The following is a 15,657-nucleotide window of genomic DNA, read 5'->3' as shown; positions in this document are numbered from 1 at the left end:
ATAATAATTATTGGGAAATGCATGGAAAAGACTTTGAATGATAAAGCGGGGAGATCGATGCCTCTGTATTGACTGACATGCATGGCATTCCCTTTTGAAAAAGCAATGGAAGTCAATGTAAAGTTATATGTAATCCAATGTAATATAAAGAAGATTATGATAATAATAAAAAAAAAAAGAAAACGAAATGCAATTGGGTAGGGAAGAAAAGAAATAAAAAGGTAAAGATTACTGATATTTTTAGTTGGGTGATAAGTAATGTATTATATTATTATATTACATTAACAGGAAGAATGGAAAGGAGAAAGACCAAGTTTAGCAAAAGATAAGATGTTTTCTTGAGGTAATAGGCTTGAAGGGTCCGAGATACTTTATAAGGAAGTATTCAAAGGACAATTGTATTGCTTAAAGTAATGGTGGTTGTAGGACCTGCAGATAGCATAATGGTTATGTCACTGGACTCCCACAAAGTTGAATGCATGAGTCCCAGACCTGGTGACTTAAAATTCACACTGGGTGCATGTGTGTGCATGCCCAAAATCTGAAGAAGAAAATGGATGAGAAGGGATTTCAGCATGTCACTCCTCCTGGGGGATGATTTCTCACTTTGCATGTGCTCCATAGGAAAAAAAAATTCTCTTAAAAAAAAAAAAAAAGTAATGTTAGTTGCTGCAACAGAAAACTCTAGAAATGTAGTGCTTTAACACAATAAATACTTCTTTTTCATATAAATCTAGATAGGGCACAGCAGAGGAAAAGAAGTATGTTCCACTGCAATTCAGGAACTTTGGCTCCAAGTCTCTACAGTCTTTTAATATATGGAGTTCAGTGTTTCACTGGGCATTAATAAAGGCCAGCAGACAGATGGAGAGGGCACATCCAATCCCTAACCATGTCCATTAAAGGTGTTCACAGATCACTTCTGCTGCCAATCCATTAGCAAGCAACAGTTACACAGCCACACATTAGTGCCAGATGAAGATGAAAACGGAGGTACCTGGCTGAGTAGCTATATCCTGTTATCAACTGCAATTCAAGGAGAGTATGTATTGTTGATGTCTGAGTCACCATAGGGGGGTAAACAAGAGAATGTACATAGAAGATGAGGTCAGAAACAGAGATGTAAGCCGATCATGGTGGTACGTATCTGAATCTCAGCTCCTTCGAAGGCTGAGAGAAAAGGATCCTGAGCTCATGGCCAGCCTGAGGAGCAGGATGAGACTCTTGGGAGGAAGATAGGAAAAAGGGAAGGACAGAGGAGGAAGGAAGAAAGGAATAAAGAATGAAGATACAAACTTGGGAGGTATACTTTTTTTTTAGGGAGACATTTTTGCTAATAGCATGTGCATTCACTGGAGACAGAGAGAGAGAGAGAGAGAGAGAGAGAGAGAAAGTAAGAAATCATCATCCCTCAAGGGGGATTGGCCATGCCACAATCCCTTCTCCTCCATTCTCCTCTCAGGATTTTGGGCAAGCATGCACATGTGCCTGGCATGAGGTTCAATCCACCGGGTCCAGGACACAGTTGGCCATGTGAGAGTCTTAGCACCTTAACCACTATGTCACCTGCTGGTTCTGGGAGGTATACTTTCTTAACTTAAAGCAGAATTCATAAGGAAATATAATGCTCCAAATCACAAAGTATAAAAATAGCATAGTCCAAAAACAGGTTACTAGAGATCAAATACTTTATGAATTAAGATTCAGAACAGGAAATAAGACTCAGAGTATCTCAGTTCCACTAGGTCTAAAGGAAGAGTTTCAAGAAAGCAAAAGCAATAAACAGTATTAAATCCTAAAAAGGGGGAACAAGAATGATGAATAGAGAAAAATCAATAGGAACTGATGACTATGAGGCCACTCTCACTTTATAATAGAGGGGGTTTAATAGATAGGAGAGAAAAAAACGTATGAAAAAGAATGGAAAAATAAGTGAACTGTCAGAAATTTCTGTCCATGTAGACATTAATCTTTTCAGATAACTTGGGGAAAAAGAAATGTACAAAAGAATATTGAAAACTTAAAATATGATGAGTTGTACGGCATGTTCTTGGGTTGGCAAACTGGAATTTCATTAAAATATTTCAATGTGAAGATAAAGATCCAGTTCAGAAGAATATTTTTAAAGAATTATTTATCTAATTTTTTCATTCATTTATTTTAATTTGACCAGAGAAAGACAGATACACAGAGAGAAGGAAAGTGAGAAAGCAAGCCATCAGATCAAAGACTCAAACCGTGTTTGGCCATGTGCGAGTGTCCAGTGCCTTAACCACCATGCCACCTGCTGTTCCCCAGAAGAATTTTAAAATGTAACTAGAAACTGTAAGACTGATGAAACAAGATCAAAGAGAAGATGAAGAAAGAAAGAGTGGGGAGAATAAGGTAAAAAAAAAAAAGAATCAAATGGATAATAAGATCCTCAGAAGATATATTTGAGTCTTTCATGAAGAAAATTTAAAATCATTGGAAGATAAAAATCTGTTATAAACAGAGAAACATTTTCTTGGATAAGAATACTTATCAGAGAGATGATAATTATGATAACATCCCTCTCAAGTGTTGCAATACACTTTACAGCTACAATAAGTAAATCATATAGGGCCAAGCATGGTTATATAATGTTGATATCATAAAAACTCTGAAAACAAACCTTAGAACAGTAATGTCCAACCTTTTTGCCACCAGGGACTGGCTTGGTGGAAGACAATTTTCCACGGACCCAGGGTATGGGAAAGTAGGAGTGCATTTCAGGATGATTCAATCACACTACGTTCATTGTGCACTGTATTTGTATTATTATTATATTGTAATATACAATGAAATAATTATACAACTCATCATAATGCAGCATTTACTGTCGCTCCCCAGCACTAGGAATACCACATCAGCTCATCAGGCATTAGATTCTCTTAAGTAGTACACGACCTCGACTCCTCACATGAGAGTGGTTCACAAAAGGGTCTTTGGTAATCTAAGAATCTACTGCCACTGCTGCTCTGACAGGAGGCCGAGCTCAGGTGGTATTACGAGTGGTGGGAAGCGAGTATAAACACAGATGAAGCTCTGCTTGCTGCCCCACCACTCACAAATATTGAGACTTGGTTACTAACAACCATGGTTAGGTTTAGGTCTGTGACCTCGGGACAGGGGCCCCCTGCCTTAGCATATTTGGAACTTAAGTACAAAATAAAAATGGCACTGCAAATTCATATCCAAAAGAATGAGTATTTCAATAATGGATGTTAGGACAACTAGGTTACCACTTAGAAAATAAAACAAGTAAAAAGAAAAAAAAAAAAAAACCCTGGGACCAGCAGTTAGCATAATGGCTATGTCGCTGGACTCCCATGTAGTCAACTGCAGTTCAAGTCCCGGACCCAGTGGCTGAGCCCCCTGCCGGGCACGTGTGCGTGTGTGCCCAAGATCCCGAGAGGAGAAGGGATTGCGGCGTGGCCATCCCCACTGGGGGGTGATTTCTCGCTGTCTCTGTCTGTCTTTCTGGAGAGCACATGCGCCCTATAGCAAAAATACCTCTCTCTAAAAAAAAAAAAAAAAAAGGAAAAAAAATTGAAATATTTGTATCAAATTTTCTTTATTACCATTTTACTCTCATTCTTCTCCGAGTCCATTTTCATTCACCTCGGTTATGACTTTGGATTACCATTGCAACAGAATAGATTCTAAATAAGTCAAATACTAGAATATGAAGAACTGCATAATATTACTAAAAGAATCCATAGCAAATATTTTAAAGCCTCAACAAGAAGCTGTTTTGTTTAGCACTAATAAAAATACAAAAGCAATAGAAAAACAAAGGCAAAATTCCGATACATGCTAAGTGACTCCACTCCATGGCACACAGTAACGCACTGCTGCACAGAAGCCAGTTCCCACGTGGCAACCTGGGTTCAGCCTGAAACACGTTGGGCACATGTAAGTACCTAACATTTCGGATGGAAGGCAGGGGACAAAAGGAAAAAAAAGAGAAGAAAAAAAAAAAAAAAAAAGAACAGAGTACCTAACATTCAACTGGCCAGAGGACTGGGAGGGGGGATCCCAGTGTGACCAGATCCTGTGGAGAGTGTTCTTCTCTCCCTATCTCTCCCTCTCCCCCTTCCTCTCTCTCTCAGGTGTGCGTGCACATGATCTTTAACAGACAACAGAAAAAAGTTTTTTAAACCCAACTACCTACATGTAAAAATCATAAATGGCAAAACTACTGGAATAATATCAAAAGACAGAGAAACCAAGAAAAATACTGGCAATTAATATTACAGGTAATGGGCAAGTCTCCAAATGCTCTGAAAAAAGAAATCCCTTAAAAGAAAAACTGACAATGTATATGAAATAGTAATTAATAAAAATATAAATAAGATTGAAGTCCTTTTTTTTTAATTGCCAGAAGGCACATGCATAAGAGAGAGAAATCACCCGCCAGTTGGGCTTGGACATTCCACATCCCTTCTTCATGTCTCCCTTTCTCTATTTCAGGCACTCACACATGCATGCACCCTGTGTTTTTCAAATCCCTAGGACCAGGATTCAAACTATAGTCAGCTACACAGGTTTCAGCTCCCTTAACCACAAGGCCACATGCCTGGCCTGAATGATTGTTATGAAGTAAAAACTCTTAATCAGTACCTCTAACCTTCTATGCCTAACAGATCGGTAGTCTCCCAAGTTTTATAATATGCTATACTGAGGATGATTCAAGGAAATGAGTGCTATTACACATTGCAAGGGGGAATGTGATGATTGCAAAACTTGAATAAATGACAATTAGTAAGCATGTATCAGAACTACAAATGCACACAGCTTCTACTTTTAGCTATACTGATACATAAGCACAAAATGAGAAGCATAAGACTATGTTGAAACATTGTTTATAAAAGAAAAGTTAGCAAACCAAATGTTTCTCCAGTATATAAACATCAGACCATGAATATGGATTGCTTTAAAAATCAAACAAAAATGAATGTAATAGCTGTTTTGAGATGCACAAACCACACACACACACACACACACAGAGAGAGAGAGAGAGAGAGAAAGAGAGAGAGAGACTGTGAGTGAGCAGACTGCTGGAGAAAGGTGGTGAAAAAGATCGGATAGCTGTGTTTTGGGCTAGTAAACCTGCCTGATCTTCCGGACAATACAGAAGAGAAAGAAATGGCTTTTACTATAAAAACTGACTTTACGGTATGTAGCACCGCACCTTACACAAAACACAGCTATCAACAGAAAGTAAATACATAAAATCCATTTTTTTCTTAGGAACAAAAGCTTTTTCAATACCCTTTTTAAAAGTAGAAGGTCTGGGGACCAGCAGTTAGCATAATGGCTATGTCGCTGGACTCCCACATGGTCGACCGTGGTTCGTGTCCCGGACCCAGTGGCTTAAAACCCACACCAGGTGTGTGTGCGTGCATGCCCAAGATCCTGAGAGGAGAATGGAGGAGAAGGGATTGCAACGTGGCCATCCCCCCTGGGGGGTGATTCCTCGCTTTCTGTCTCTCTGTCTCTCTCTCTGTGTCTGGCGAGCACACGTGCCCTATAGCGAAAACCCCTCAAAAAAAAAAAAAAAAGGACAAGGTCTGAATGTAAATATAATGACACTAAAATTATGAAGTTTTAAATTCTTATTTATTTCTTCTATGAGAGAGACACCAGTACCCCCAAAAGAGTCTTCACACTTTGATCCACCCGTGGTCTCGTCTGGCTCATATCACCGCCACACACACACACACACACACACACACACACACTTGGCATGAGGTAGATCCGAGGGCCTTTTCCATGTGGAGCCATTTGCATTAGTGCAGGACAACTGCCTGGCCCCATAAAATACTAAGCTTTAAGTACATATGCATAAAATTGTACAAAACGGTTAAAAATGTTTTAACTCCTTTCACATTTAGGCATAGCCACATTTAATTGTGATAACAAGTTCATTTTAACATGTTGGTCTCAAAGCAGGCCCAGGATTAAGAGTGTTTAAAAATCTTACAAAGGCTCTGAGACTCAGTTCAATGAAAAGGTCTTAGTTTAAGAAGTATACTTTAGGGACCAGCAGATGGCATAGCAGTTACATCACTGGACTACCATATGGCTAACCAAAGTTCAAGTCCCAGACCTAGTGGCTTGAAACTCACACCACGGGTATGTGTGTGTGTGCCCAAGATCCTAGGAGGAGAATGGAGAAAAGGGGATGGCAGCGTGACTCTCCACCTGGGGGAGGGCAATTTCTTACTTTCTGTCTCTCTGTCTCTTGGTGAATATACAACCCTATAAAAAAAAAAATCCTCTCTAAAATACGCACACACACTTTTCAAAAACTAAAAAGTAGAAACAAGCCAAGTGTCCATCAACAGATGAATGAACAAAATGCAAACACACATATAAAGAGAATGAAACATTATTCAACCATAAGAAAGAATGAAATTCTATATATACTACACCATGGATAAATCCTGAAAATAGTGTACTAAGTGAAAACTGCCAGAGCAAAAAATAAATGATTCCACTTACACATAACTTCTAGGACAGACAAATTCATTGAGTCTAAAGTTCATCAGAAATGACCAGGGCCTGGTGAAAGGGGAGAAGAAGGGAGCTACTGCTTAATGAGTATGCAGTTTCTCTTTGGGGTAGTAAATTTTTTTTGGAAATATGTCAGCCTTTGTAGCCTAGTGGTTAAGAAAAGCTAGATCCTACATGGCTAACTGGCTAGGGTTCCACCCCAGTTGCTTGAAAAACCCACAGAATGTGACTGTATGTTCCCCAAACCTTGACAAGATGGAGAGACAGAGAAGGGACTGCAGCAGGACCACGCCCCACTGAAGTGTTTTAACATTTTTTAAACACTGTGAATGTAACTAATAAGACTAAAATAAAATGTACGGTTAACATGAAGTTTTACGTTATATAGATTTTATCAACATTAAAAATTCAAGATAAGGATAAGATGATACACTAAGGAAACTAACAGCAATTTAAAATCCACAATGTTTTTCTGTAACATTCTGCTTTGTGGGTCCCCACACTACTTTGTGGTCCCTCAGGCTACTTGTTACATTTCTGAAATACCAAAATTCAAGAAAATGTGTGCAAAAGGAAACAAATAGTAATAAACTATACATGTATTTCTAAATGAAGAAAGACACAGTGTTCTAAACTCCTTAAACTAAAAAGCTGAGGTTGAAATTATTAATATTACTGTAACACTGTAAACACAGAGGACATGGAGATGAACATGACTAGAACTTAAATCTAGAAAACAGTACATTCTTGGGAAGTATATTACTAAGGTTCACAGATCAAAGTAGACTGCCAATTATAAGCAAAATAAGTTTCTTTAAAAATTAATATCAAATTATGAAGGCAAGCTGAAAGCTATACGGGCTATATCTCTATTCTATGGCCTTTGACATCATGGGAAAAATGACGCTGCTTCAGAGGTAGCTTTTCAAAGTAAAAAAAAAAAATCGATCATAAATAAGAGGTATAATCTTACACTGGGAGCTAGTTAGATCATTTGTAATATCATACGCAATCAATATATTTCTATACATAATGCAAACATTCATAAAATATATAAATGTTTTTTAGAAAACTATGCTCAAATGTCAAGAGATGAAGTCACCAGCATTCCTCATGAGCTCAAGTGTGGAGGTGGGGTATGGTCGGGGAGGCCAGACTACTGACTGTCCTCTCCACTCTTCCAGTGTGGATTTGTTCCATAGGAGAGTATCTGTAATTTTCTACCAGACTCTGGTGGCCATGCATCAAACCAGAAGACCGCACATTAACCCTGGGCAGAGTACAGGTGAGGGTGTTTTGTGACTGCACACACATATCCTGGTGCCTGACGGGCTCACCCCGTCTCCCAAGTGTGTGGGGTTAAGGGACACGGAGATGGCAGTCCTTATTATTCAAACCCAGATCACTGGCAGCTTTCCTCTCATTTGTCTTCTGAGAAAACCCTTCATGTCACAGTTAAAAGATACGGTAATGTGCTCAGGTTTCCTCTGTAGGGAGGACCTGAGAATTATGAATGACTTTTGGTCCAACCCCAGAAATTTTGTTCCACCTTAATTTTGCCTTCTCTGATACTTTATTGCATTGGAAAATTAGTGGTGGTGGGGGAGGGGGGGGGACAACAACAACAAAAAAAACTTGAGACCAAGCACAAAATCAATGCCAATGTCCCTGGACTCTCGCTCTGAATCAGGATCTTTGAGCATTTAGTGCTGTTTCAAACTATCAATTCATAATTTTTATGTTTCATTTGGAGACCATTTTCTCATTTTAACTCCTTTGAGCCTCTGTGATTTTATAAATAGTGTCCTTATTATGGTCTGCTGCCGGCTTTCCTCACAGAGATGCTGTGGAGAGTCCTGGAGCAGAGCAGCCTATTTTCGTGCTCTCTCGAGGAGACTTGTTCCCAGGCTTCCCTCGCTGTGAGTTTGTTCCGGGCTGTCTGCTGCCTGATGTTGTGATGTCTCTCTCCACTAACTACCTCTTGCCTTTCAACCAGTGAGCTTCGGCTGCTTGTTTGCTGCTGTCCCTACCACAGCTCTGGGCTCACTGCTCCAGTCTGGGTGTCAACAGAACCCTCAGCAACCTCCTGTGTCATCATCCCTTGGCCCTCCTCCTCCAAAGACTGCTTTTCACCAATTTGGCTTTTCAAAGAGCCTGTCAGCAGTTCACCGTCTCTTAGACTGTGCTCATTTTAATTATTATTAAGAGACAGTTGGGCTGACACTTACAAGTAGGTGACCACCTCCTTTATGTCATTGAAAAGGAACACAAAAAGAAATCAGACCTGTCCAGGGTGCCTGAAATTCTGTTTGAGAGATTCATTCCTCATTTCAAAGCTTTTAATATTTTTACTTCTGTTTAATCTTACGTTTTTCTACATATGGTACTTACTATCTTACCTATTTTATTCCAATCAATTTTATGTTTCTGTGTCTTCGTGAACTGTAAGCCATATGCATAGGACTAGTTTTTCAATGCTGTATCTTAGTGTCTACTGTAGTACATGGTTAACAGTGGATCTGAATACAAAGCTGTTGAATTAACAAACATATAATGGGCCAGCAGATAACACATGCTGGTAAATGCTGAAACTTGGCAAGCTGAGGTCACGTGAAAGGCTCTGGTTTGATTCTCAGCTCACTCTTAAAAAACAAACAAACGAAACAGATACAATGGTGCATAGGTGCAGTCCCAGTTAACAGTGGTCCAATGAAGAGATCTGTTACTGAGACTGGTTGTGTGCTTATGGGAAGGAGTTCAGTCTAGAAAAGACTGTCATGGAAGTGAAAGTGAATCTTCAAAAGATGAAAGGATTCACCAAGAGTGGAAAGCGGTCACTGGCAGAGAGCTGGTGCATAAAGACAACAGGAGGCAAGAAAGCAGATAGCATTCTGGGATCTGTCATTTTTTCAGTGGGACAAAGCACAGTGTTCAAAGAGTGGGGACAATAGGACTGAGACATGCTAGAAGAGAGGTAAGGAAGTGCCAAAGAGTATTCTGACATGAGGCACTGAATCATAGTAGGCTTATATGAGTTTTGTGCTTTAGGAAAATTGACCTATGCCAGTGGGGACAGCTTATTGAAAGAGTAAAACTGGAGAGGGAATTCAGTTAAAAGATTATCCCAATTGTTCAAAATATGAAGGCCTAAACCAAATCAAAGCAGAAGATCTGGAAAAAGGGAGACATTAAACGAATCGACATTAAAGAGCATAATTATCACGTGTGTGTGTGTGTGTGGTGGGCTGGCAGCAGGAGCTTATGCAGAGGTAGGACAGATATATGGGTGAAACACTAAGGCAATGCCCAAGTTTTCATTCATTGGTCCTACCACGATTGTCAAACTGACTTTCCTAAGGTAAGTACGTGTTTGGGGTAATATGCTACCTTAGTAAAACACAATTATATGCCTGCCGCTCATATTAATGTTCATATATCTGGCCCAAGCAGGACATGAAGCAACCTAAACAAGAAAACAGGCACTCAACCACTGAGGAGTGTTCCAGTGTGTTTTTGAATCATGATTATGCAGACTACTTCTTTTTTTTGAGAGGTTTTTTCGCTACAGGGCGCGTGCACTCGACAGACAGACAGAGAGAGAGACATAGAGACAGAAAGCGAGAAATCACCCCCCAGAGGGGATGGTCACGCTGCAATCCCTTCTCCTCCATTCTCCTCTCGGGGTCTTGGGCACGCACGCGCAAGCGCCCGGCGTGAGTTCTAAACCACCGGGTCCGGGATGCAAACTGCGGTCGACTACGTGGGAGTCCAGCGACATAGCCATTACGCTAACTGCTGATTCCACCCCCCCTTTTTTTTTTTGCAGACTACTTCTTAAATCAAATCTCAAGAACCAAGGAAATATGTAACATCAAATTTTTTAAGGCAAGGAACAGGCCTGTCTCACCATGTTTCCATGGTGCACTACTAGGCAGCCTTCAAAACTATTCTTTTTTTTTTTTTTTTTTTTTAGTATTTTTTTGCTAGAGGGCATATGGGTTTGCCAGAGAGACAGAAAGAGAGTGAAAGTGAAAACTCACCTCACCTCCCCTGACAAGGAGACTGGCCACACAGCAATCCCTTCTCCCTTTAGAATTCTGGGCACACATGCACATGTGCCCAGTGTATTCTAAGGCCACCCATGTCTGGGACTCGAACTATAAAGCTGGCCATGTGGGATCCAGGTCCTTAACCACCATGCCACCTGCTGGCCCCCAAACCACTTATTAATGAAATGAGACACTTACTACATTGCCTCTGTAGCAATTAAAGAATAAAATCTTTTATATAAAATAGCAGGAAAAAATTACATAACTTTCACAAAGCCAAGGCAAACAATTAGATATTTAAATATAATGGCAATGCAATGGGAATTCAGGTTACAGTTCCAGGTCCAGAGAAAACCAAAAGAAATAGTGAATTAGAAGCATGCAAATTTCTGAAATTATCATTCTATTATCCTGCTTTTATATAAACAAGAAGGTACCTTAAGTTTTACTGACCCAATACTTCTCCATCTTTGTTACTATTGTTATCAGCTCAACCGTGCTATTAACAAGAAAGCTCTTAATGCACCATCTGGTTTGAAAAAAGTTTCACAGAAGAATAAAACACCAAAGTAATTCTTTTTCCAGATAAGAAGTGTATCCATATTAATGCATGCCCTTGCTCTATTATGAAAGACTGGTTTTCTCTACACTTGTACACTGGGGAAATATATGACCATAATTATAGGCAACCAAAGAAATGAATAAACACAATTAAATTTAATACATAGCACGTGAGTTATGAGCCCTCTGTAAGTTAGACAAATCTCAATTAAAATCTTGGCTTTTCCACTTATGAGATTTCTTAGCCTCCTAAGGCTCATAAATAATATAGAAATAACAGTACCCAGTTCACAGAATTGTGAGAAATAAATGCTCACAATGTACTCAGTCCCAAATCTGATATATACGAAGTCTTAAATACGTACTGACATAGAGGATGCATTAACAACATACTGTAAGGCAGTGATTTGCATTCTTGTATAGCCTGAGACTGAGGCTCTAAGAAAGGCAGCAGCTCATCACAAGTCACGATTTCTCCCAATGAACATGAAAGCGAAGACTCAAATACAGGTCTACTATGGCAAGTTCACCTGTCTGAATTTTTTTTTTTTTAAGAGGTTTTTGCTATAGGGCGCGTGTGCTCACCGACAGACAGCGAGAGACATAGAGACAGAAAGCGAGAAATCACCCCCCCAGGGGGGATGGTCACGCCACAATCCCTTCTCCTCCATTCTCCTCTCGGGATCTTGGGCATGCACACACACGTGCCCGGCGTGAGTTTTAAGCCACCAGGTCCGAGACGCGAACCGCGGTCGACTACGTGGGAGTCCAGCGACATAGCCATTACGCTAACTGCTAGTTCTCTGTTTGAATTATTTTTAATCTACCTTTTAGAAGATTTCACTAAGCCAGGGATTCATGTAAATACTATACAGAGCTTATGGCTTCATAATCAAATGAGAGGGCAGCAGACAGTCAAAGGGAAAGCAAAGGCAGTCAACAGTAAACAGCTCACTATTGTCCTTCAAATTAGCAAGTTTAGAACGTGGAACCTATAACATATGCTTAAAACAATCAGAACAATATATTCTGGAGAAGAGACACAAGAGGGAAATAATTGCAATGATCCAATTTACAGACTGTAGTGTACAATATTCTGCACACTTTTGATTTCAAGGGTGGTTTAATTATTCCCTAAAAATTAAATGCAAGAAAAAAAATTATAAAATTGGCAGGTACTTTGCTGCCAATTTTGACAGAGAATATATGGGGGTGGAGGAATTGTAGGGCATTCTTATTAAGTGGAGGGAAGAGATAAAAGCCCTACTTATAGTTCATGAATGAACTGTTATGCTTGTGAGAGGGGTCTTCAAAAAGTTCCTGGAAAATACATAGTATAACAAACTATGGACTTTAAAATTTCTGACTACAATAGATTTGTTTTTTAATACTACTTTTCCATGAACTTTTTGATGCCTCATATATTTGCAATTTCTGTAGCTATAACAGAACTACTGGCTTGTAAAAGAAAAATATTCAAAATTTTCGGTTATTTTTCCATACAATTGCTATCTTATAAACAAAACATAATGTCTGAATTCTCACATTATTAAAATGACAATGAGTTTACCAAAAAGGAAATGTTCGCAGCAGTGTGCCATTTAAAGTTACTATCATCAAAGAATTTGATTATTCTGTAAAATTTTATTTCAGTATATAATTTCACATTTACTAAATGATATATTTATATTGGTCACTAGCTTGACCTGAAAATTTTTAGGAATTAGGTAGTCCCAAAATCTGTAAAGCTGATCACTGATTCCAGATATAACCATGGTTAAGTTGAGAGAGAAAATAAAGAGTATTTCTAGAGAGTTACACATCACATTGACCAAATCAACGCATCATAAAAAGGCCCATCTCTATCTGAAAACATCGTAAGATTCAATAAACAATGCCTAAATTTCACATAAACATATAATTATATGATCACACCAGGGGGCGCTCTTAACACTAAAATGATGGATGACATTTTAAAACAGGTGGTCTCAGCTGGCCAAATAAAAGATTTTCCTAAGTATGTAGCACTTTCAACAAGTGCTTATCTTTTAAAAAATGTTTGTTGGCAGTACACATTTTCATGTGCATCCAACTGTTTGTCTAGTTAAGACTATCAAGTTAGACTATCAAGCTAAATATTTTCTTCTGATGGGAAGTATTTCATTTTGGAAACATTTGCCTACTTAAACTGGCATCTGCTTGTTACTTTTTCTGAAGCTGGGTTGATTTTCAACAATAAACAGAGTACTTTAAAGAGCACATGCATACAATTTATAAGAAATTATTTCATTGTGATTTTTATTTTCTACAAACTTTCCTAACAGATCTTTAGCTTATTTTTTCTCCATAAAAAAGGGGGGAGTAATTCTCAAGTGATCTAAAATTGGCAGTCAGAGTGAGGTTCTAATCTAGGCAGTAAGAGCCTTTTCAATATTTTCTAATTACCTTGTAGCAACTCTGAAGCCCAGATGCTCTCCTCAGAAAGTTCAAGATTCAGCTTCCTAAAATAGTATTAAAAAATTAGTGAGATCTCAACAGAAATGGAAAAGGGATTAGAAAAAAATGTAGGCTATATTATGCAGGAAAAATTTACCATTTATTCTTCCATCAGTAGTAAATATTTTCATACAAATGACATGATTAAAATAAATGCTAAGGAACAACTTAAAGTTGAACTAAAAGTATCACCGAGCGTGTGAAAGGAAGTTACCACAGAGAAGGAGTTTGTAAGCTTTTCTCAAGCCAGCTAGTTGAGAAAGTCCACTTTTTTCTATCACAGTCTTCATGAGGCACTGCCCACCTGTGCCAACTACTTCTTTGATGTGAGTTCAGGGAAATGGGAAGGAATCTCCCCACTGTTTGTGTGTTTGTGCCCTAAATCAAATTCACCAGTGCACTAAGGCTCTAATACTGTAGGGGGGGAAAAAAACCACATTTTTAATTCTGTAACCAGACTAAAAGTTTAAAGTGATAAACAGAAAAATCATATACTTACACTTTAGACTAAAGTGTACATAACTGATAGGAAGTCCTACCCAGAAAGCAGATTTTAATGTGGTTTTCAAGGAGGTGAGGGGGAACAGGAAGGATAAAAAGAACGTAAGATGAAAGGAGGACTGGCCACAGTGGAGAAATCTCGCTGAAAGGGTACACTGGGAGAGGAGTCAGGTGACTACTGATGCCTGCTTTACAGTCTTCTTGATCTTTGGAGTAAAACAAATACTGAGAGGCTCCCAAAGGTACATGCAGCCTTGTTTGGTGAGCGGCAACATCCGACATGAAACAATCCGGCATATGGTAAAGTTCCATGAGCTTCCATCAGTAGAAAAGGCAGGGAGCGGGGGTGCTGGGGTTGCATGGGATCCATCCTGTGAGAAGCAGTTACTAATCTGGATGCTAGGAGATGCGGACGGACAGTGCTTACCCTCACTAGGACTGATATGGATGCCAGTGGGCCACTAAGTGGCAGGTAAATCAGGCCCTAGAGTTAGTCGAAGACAGAGATGCTAAGGGCAACAGTAAAAAGGTCTAAGGGAAATCTTTTAAGATTCTAGCATTAACTGAGGGTGTGCCACATACCAAGTTACAAACAATATCAAATACATTCAACAAATATTTAATGAGAACCTACTTATGTGCCAGGCACGTCCTTAAGGACCTGAAGAGAGCAATGAACAAAAGAGAAAAATCCCTGAAGTCATGAAACTCACCTCCTAGCAAGGAGCAGGGACCATGAACAGCAAATATAAGGAAATAAAGGAGGAACAGAAAAGTATAAGAGAAAACTGGAACACAGGAAGAGAAAAAAACAGACTACAATTGCAAAATGGAAAATAGAGCAGATTTCAATTATAATAGAAACTGCTAAGGAGGTGAAGGTGCCTGGCACGAAGACATCTGGGAGAAAGAAGGTTCCAGTAGAGGGGAACAGCCAGTAGAAAAGCCCTGAAGTGGAAGGGTGCCAGCCTAGTCAAAGGACAGCAGGTAAGCCAGTATTCTGGTGGAGTGAAAAGTGAGAAAGCAGCACAGGCGGTCAGAGAGGTAACAAAGGCCAGATTATGCAGCTTTGACTGTGAATAAAATGGAGATCATTTTGAGAAAGCATGGAGAAATGGTCAGAGTTAATATATTCTGAAAATAAATGGGACAGGATTTTCCAATAAATTCTATGTTTGGGTGTGAAAAATAAGATTTAAGAATGATACAAAGGGTTTTGCTTTGTATTTGCTTATTTCTTTAAAAAGAGGGCAAAAGAGACAATCTAGAGAGAGAGGCAGACAGGGGTCTTCATAGGGTGATCTGCCCCTAGTCTCGGCTGGCCCAGATCATCAGCACGTACATATGTGTCTGGTGTGCACAGGGAGGTCTTAGGACAGAAACCCAGGGGCCCTCCCATGTGGACCCACTTGGCCTCCAGAGGTTTTGGTTTGTTTTCTTTCTTAAGTTTTATTTTTGTTTGTTCATAATAGAGATTGCACCCATTCACGTGAAAGAGAGAGAGAAGGAG

At 39.3% G+C, this 15,657-nt stretch overlaps 1 protein-coding gene across 4 annotated transcripts in view; it reads right to left on the bottom strand.

Moving 5' to 3' along the window:
* Positions 1–15,657, bottom strand: part of LOC102475894 (cytochrome c oxidase subunit 7B2, mitochondrial) — a 157,578-nt gene that overhangs the window by 79,785 nt on the left and 62,136 nt on the right. For 3 of the 4 annotated variants that reach the window (XM_014582633.2, XM_006164718.3, XM_027766796.1), the window contains exon 4: positions 13,596–13,651. The exons of the other annotated variant lie outside the window; for it this stretch is intronic. The gene's annotated coding sequence lies outside the window, so the exon portion shown is untranslated. The remainder of the gene's footprint in view (positions 1–13,595; positions 13,652–15,657) is intronic. 4 annotated transcript variants of the gene reach the window in all.

This window comes from Tupaia chinensis, unplaced genomic scaffold (genome assembly GCF_000334495.1).
Source record: "Tupaia chinensis unplaced genomic scaffold, TupChi_1.0 Scaffold143697_1, whole genome shotgun sequence".
Classification (NCBI taxonomy): Eukaryota; Metazoa; Chordata; class Mammalia; order Scandentia; family Tupaiidae; genus Tupaia; species Tupaia belangeri.
The sequence above is the reverse complement of the archived record's forward strand: the minus strand, read 5'-3'. Positions and strand labels throughout refer to the sequence as shown.